Source organism: Oncorhynchus clarkii, chromosome 16, assembly GCF_045791955.1.
Source record: "Oncorhynchus clarkii lewisi isolate Uvic-CL-2024 chromosome 16, UVic_Ocla_1.0, whole genome shotgun sequence".
Taxonomy (NCBI): Eukaryota; Metazoa; Chordata; class Actinopteri; order Salmoniformes; family Salmonidae; genus Oncorhynchus; species Oncorhynchus clarkii.
Window position 1 is genome coordinate 54,832,812 of NC_092162.1, and position 7,035 is coordinate 54,839,846.

A 7,035-nucleotide genomic window follows, 5' to 3' on the forward strand; every position below is an offset into this window, starting at 1 on the left:
ACAGCTCATCAGTAATCAGGCAGCATAGCTCTGACTCCCCTTCCTTGCCCCCTTTCTCACTCTCCTGCCGTCTCTGTGCCATGTCTGATAGAGGCGGTGTGTGTGTGTGTGTGTGTGTGTGTGGGAGGCAATGTCTGATAGATGATGTACTTATTTGGTAAAGAGCAACACTGCAGATCGGCCATTTTCCCAGGCTAATAGTTGAACCCCCATCGGGTCCCAAGAGGATTTCAGACCACTGGGGTTGAACTCTCCCCCTAAATCACCCTCTCTGTGGCTCCTAATTCCCCAACCTTGGCTACCCTCTCATTGCCCCACTCCACCCCAGGCCCCTCTCTTCCATCCACAAGGGGAATATAATAAATTGCATATTTATGGTAATGACATCTGGGCCTTTCTCCAATGTATTTCAAATGACAGGTTTCCGAAGTGTTCTAGAAAAAAAATACAAATAAACAGATGTGTTTATGTTAGGATTTTTTGTAATCTTTGATGTTTGGTTTTGTACTAATGAATCTCGAATAAATCCTTTTGGGAACTTCTTCCACACCAAATTAAAGATACTGTATTTGGATCCAAACATATTGTACAGCAAAAACAACTGTGAAAACAAAATGGCCTCCTTAAACGGCTGCAGTCTATAGCCAAAGAGCTTGGCCTGGGCTGTGCCAAAACACCATTTACCAATTCGCAATAGCCACGCACACCCTGGAGCAACCTGTCGTGGCTCATTGGCTAAATGAACTTGCAGTGTCTGGCCAGATGTTTGCTTAATTTGACAGGACTCCTGGCTTATGCTGGGCATTTATTTTCAACCTTGTGTGCATGTGTGCAAGTGTGCATGCGCTTGTGGTAAGCCTATGTGCTGCAGACAGACAGACAGAGACAGCAAATCTTTGGTGAATCACCACAAACACCCTATCTTCACCACTCTGCCCATTAGCATTGTAGATTATTTGTACTGTAAAAAATACAAAACTTGCAGTTGATCCATGGATCATTGCCAGGATATGGCAGGAGAGGAGATCTGTCATAGATTGTCAACAGGAAAGTGTTTCTCACCTTGGCCTCTTTCTGCTGACTTTCCCTGTGTCTCAGACAACCCCACAGGCACAGACACCACCCCAGCTCAGATGCTCTCGGAGCCTGGACAGATGTGTCTCTTCCCCCCTTTATTACTGTGTGTGTGTGTGTGTGTGTGTGTGTGTGTGTGTGTGTGTCACTTAGGATTACGTTGTCTGTCTCTGATAAGCTCAGGAATCTACAACTCTCAGCTGCTCCTGTGTGAATATACTGTATCATCATGGCACAGAGAGGGACAGCATGACAGAGATACAGAGGCGAACAAAGATCATGAGAAGGAATTATATAAATACAGAAGGGGGTGGAGAAGAGGGGACAGAGTGCAAGAGGGAGAGGACATCTATGAGAGAGAGAGAGAGACAGAGAGAGAGAGAGAGAGAGAGAGAGAGAGAGAGAGACCCTAAAAGTGCTGTGGTGTTGATGGTATCCTCAATGAAATTATAAAATATACCGACCACAAATACCAATTGGCTATACTTAAACTCTTTAACATCATCCTTAGCTCTGGCATCTTCCCCAATATTTGGAACCAAGGACTGATCACCCCAATCCACAAAAGTGGAGTCAAATTTGACCCCAATAACTACCATGGGATATGCATTAACAGCAACCTTAATCCTCTGCATTATCATTAACAGCAGACTAGTTCATTTCCTCAGTGAAAACAATGTACTGAGCAAATTTAAATTGTCTTTTTACCAAATTACGACAAAAACATACGACATTATGAAATCCATGTACACAAACACACACATTTCTTCTCACAGACAGGGCCGTGGGGTGAGAAAGGGATGCAGTTTAAGCCCCAACCTCTTCAACATATATACCAACAAATTAGCGAGGGGACTAGAACAGTCTGTAGCACCCGGCCTCACCCTACTAGAATCTGAAGTCAAATGTCTACTGTTTGCTGATGATCTGGTGCTTCTGTCACCAACCAAGGAGGACTTATAGCAGCACCTAGATCTTCTGCACAGATTCTGTCAGACCTGGGCCCTGACAGTACATTTCAGTAAAACAAAAAATAATGGTGTTCCAAAAAAGTTCCAGTCACCAGGACCACAAATACAAATTCCATCTAGACACCGTTGCCCTAGAGAACACGAAAAACGATACATACCTCGGCCTAAACATCAGCGCCACAGGTAACTTCCACAAAGCTGTAAACGAGCTGAGAGACAAAGCAAGAAGGGCCTTCTTTGCTATCAAAAGGAACATAAAATTTGACATACCAAATAGGATCTGGCTTAAAATACTTGAATCAGTTATAGAGCCTGTTGCCCTTCATGGTTGCGAGGTCTGGGGTCCGCTCACCAACCAAGAATTCACAAAATGGGACAAATACCAAATTGAGACTCTGCATGCAGAATTCTGCAAAAATATCCTCTGTGTACAACGTAAAACACCAAATAATGCATGCAAAGCAGAATTAGGCCGATACCCGCTAATGATCAAAATCCAGAAAAGAGACGTTAAATTCTACAACCACCTAAAACGAAGTGATTCCCAAACCTTCCATAACAAAGCCATCACCTACAGCGAGATGAATCTGCAGAAAAGTCCCCGAAGAAAGCTGGTCCTGTGGCACTGTTCACAAGCACAAACAGATCCCACAGAGCCCCAGGTCAGCAACACAATTAGACCCAACCAAATCATGAGAAAACAAAAGATAATTACTTGACACATTGGAAAGAATTAACAAAACATAACATACTTCAATGCTATTTGGCCCTAAACAGAGAGTACACAGTGGCAGAATACCTGACCACTTTGACTGACCCAAACTTAAGGAAAGCTTTGACTATGTACAGACTCAGTAAACCTTAGCCTTGCTATTGAGAAAGGCTGCCATAGGCAGACCTAGCTCTCAAGAGAAGACAGGCCAAGTGCACAATGCCCACAAAATCAGGTGGAAACTGAGCTGCACTTCCTAACCTCCTGCCAAATGTATGGCCATATTAAAGACACATATTTCCCTCAGATTACACAGATCCACAAAGAATTTGAAAACAAACTCAATGTTGATAAACTCCCGTATCTACTGGGTGAAATACCACAGTGTGCCATCACAGCAGCAATATTTGTGACCTGTTGCCACAAGAAAAGGCCAACCAGTGAAGAACAAACACCATTGTAAATACAACCCATATTTATGTTTATTTATTTTCCCTTTTGTACTTTAACTCTTTGCACGTTGTTACAACACTGTATATAGACATAATATGACATTTGAAATGTCTGTATTCTTTCGGAACTTCTGTCAGTGTCATGTTTACTGTTAATTTGTATTGTTTATTTCACTTTTTTTTTCTTATCTACTTCACTTGCTTTGGCAATGTCAACATATGCCATGCCAAAAAGCCCTTAAATTGAATTGAATTGAATTGAGTGAGAGAAAAGGAGAGCAAGAGAGAGAGAGAGAGCATGAGCGAGCGAGAGAGAGAGAGAGCTGGTCAGGGCAGTTCAGAGATGCTTGGATGTTTTTTAGTGCTGGCACTGCCCAATAGGTCACTTCTTCTGTGGGCATTACCACAGGGTGTCACACCCTGATCTGTTTCACCTGTCTTTGTGATTGTCACCACCCCCCTCCAGGTGTCGCCCATCTTCCCCATTATCCCCTGTGTATTTATACCTGTGTTCTCTGTTTGTCTGTTGCCAGTTCGGCTTGCTTGTCAAGTCAACCAGGGGTTTTTCTCAGCTCCTGCTTTTCCCAGTCAAGCTTTTTCCTCGCCCTCCTGATTTTGACCCTTGCCTGTCCCAACTCTGAGCCTGCCTGCCTGACCACCCTGCCTGCCCCTGAGCCTGCCTGCCGACTTGTATCTTTGCCTGAACTCTGGATTATTGACCTCTGCCTACCCTGAGCCTACCTGCCGTCCGGTACGGTTGGCCCACCTCTGGTTTACTGACCCGAGCCTGCCTTGACCTGTCTATTGCCTGCCCCTGTTGGATTATTAAACCATTGATAATTTGACGCTGTCTGCATCTGGGGCTTACCTTCATACTTAATACAGGGTATGGTACATTACTAAAATACCCAACCCCCTCCTTCAGAGGCATCACCCAGGTTGGTTGTGTGTGTATGTTTTGGGGGAGGGGTGTCCCCAAGGCTATATTCACGCTTCAGTTGCATGTGTCCAGTCTGTTTTTGACAGAAATATCAGCTATACACATGTTGTTTACGTTTAGTCTCCACCATTTCAATTTTCAAATAATGTTCTGCTGTTGAATCATAGCAGTAGACTCAACAGCCAAACATACAGAAGCAAATTATTATGTTGTACCCTTGAACCAGGGATAAAAGAACCATGTCAGGCTTCTTCGAAGACAAACCTCACAATGAGCTACAGTATATCATCGATTCTACGTTCTTTCACGGTAAGAACATTGAAGCAAGCTTTGTTGATCCAACACCACTTTGATATCATTTAAAGACACACAATGAATAACTGCAATTTAGCCTACATCATAGCTCAAAGTAAAGTTGAAATGCAACGCATCAATATACTTTTCTATTTACCAAACCTCATGTTACTAAGCTGCAATCATACTTAGGGCAGCTACAGTATGTGTCTGCCATCACAGTATAGCAGAGCATTTAGTGAAGAGATTTCACTGCAGGTGGATGTGCTGCAGTAATGTAATAACCCTCCCTGTCAACATTCTAATGGGCAAATGGTGTCTTTCTGAGCTTATAATGATTAAAATTGAGCATTTAATGTTGACTAAATTACAACATCCCTCAGCAATTTGATCAATTATGCTCTGGTATCATTAGACTGATCTGTCTTGTCCTAGTACGTGTGTATCACCCATTATCAATATCTCAGTCTGTCCCAAGGTAAGAGGTAATCTATATCTGTGAATGGCTCTTAACTCTCAAGTTATTCTATATGGCTCACGTTTTACTGCAACATTTTCAATAACTTCAACCAACCAAGTATGTACAGTACTCATCATAATGCTTAGTTAAAGGAGGATATTTAACCCAAAGACTCCTCTACAGAAGTTAGATAAGAGCTTGATGAGTTGGTAGTGCTGCTAGGGCCCTAGAGTGTCCCTCATCACAGGGAGTGTGGCTGTGCTATTGAGGGTGAAGCCATCTGTTTAAGTTTCATACTGTATGTTACACTTTAAGTCACCTTCATATGTTAATGCCTCATAAACATTCACAACTTATAGATGTTACTTTTCCCCTTATGGACCACCAAACCTGTACTCCACAAAAACTCAGACATCTGAGAATATATATAAGGCGAGCTTTATTCAGAACCAAAGAGAAAACTTATGGATGGAAAAAAAAATCAATGTCCATTCAAATGAAGAATTCTACCCCAAAATTTACAGTCAAAAATAAAACGACAACATTGAGCAATACAGTATTTCATTAATAAATTAAGTTGAAGCCATTTTACTTAACACAAACACTGAGTTTTGTTCCAACAACATTATTTTTGGAGCTTTACAAATGGCATATAAAGCAGGATATGTACAACCAGACATGGTCTGTTCTTAGCAAAGGAGTGGGAGCAGAAACAGTATGACGGCTGTATATTCAGTCTGAACAGTGTTTCAGTCACTCCAGGCAGATTTGGAGCTTATTCACTCACTGCTGGGAACTCAGGTTATAAAAGATACTCAATTTGCTTTTTTTGTTCTGACACAAGCCACTGAGCTGCCACTGAGTTCGGAGGCTTCAAATTAGTTTTTCAGATATTTTTCAGATGTTTTTCAGCAGTGCACTACTAACTGAAATGTCCAGCCGTCACCTTAGCAGTGGTCTCATGCTACAAATGAAAGGTGAGACGCACCTGGTTAAATAAAGGTGAAATAAATAAATAAAAAACTGTTGGAGCCCTCTTTCTTTTCTCTCAGAGCCAGAAACTGCACCCATCATCACAATTCTGCTGACTTCTGCCACTGCTCACACAGTTGCTAAGCAACCCTTAAATTCCAGTGTTCTGTAAGTCCAAACAACTCAGAGCTCCTGTCTGTGCAAATCATGAAGTCCTCTATTAGCCGGGTCGTAGACAGCTCCTAATACAAGATGACTTCAGTGAGTACAACAACAATGACAAAAAAAGCAACTACAATTAAAAAGGACTGGGCAGAAAGCAGATTACAAATTTGAAGAATACTGAAAAATATAAATCACCTTATACTTAAAAGATTTCAAAGCAAAACAAACTGAAAAATAACTTACTTTGGACAGGACCAGCCTGTTAGTTGTTTCAGCTCAAATTCACCCATCCCACCCACGCCCAACCCTCACAGACCCTTTACCCCATTTCTTACACTCTCCACTAAGTATGAATGAGAGACCCATCTTTGTAAAGGCCTTGATCCTGTACTCTCATCAATAATGGCCAGCCACACTACAAGAATGACAACTCCAGAGAGTCATCCCAGGTGATCAATTGTGGAACATGAAGGAGACTTATTTTTTCAGTCTCTGAATCAGAGAGGTGTGGGGGGCTGCCATAATTGACATTCACTTTAACAGGGGTTAACTGCCTTGCTCAGAATTTTTACAGATTTTTACCTTGTCAGCTCAGGGATTCGATCCAGCAACCTTTCGGTTACTGGCCCAACGCTCTAACCACTGGGCTACCTACCGCCCCGAGGTGTGTGTGTGTGTGTGTGTGTGTGTGTGTGTGTGTGTGTGTGTGTGTGTGTGTGTGTGTGTGTGTGTGTGTGTGTGTGTGTGTGTGTGTGTGTGTGTGTGTGTGTGTGTGTGTGTGTGTGTGTGTGTGTGTGTGTGTGTGTGTGTGTGTTTGTTTGTTTGTTTGTGGGGGGGTGATCATGAAGAGGACCAGTATATCCTATACAGAGTAAACCATGTTTTTTTTTAAGTGGGGCGTCAGTGGGGGCGGGGACTGGGGAGGATGTTGGGGGAGGCCAGAGGGGTTCTAAAGAAACCCCTTCCTTCCCCCTTACTTCCGATTCCCTTGCCCC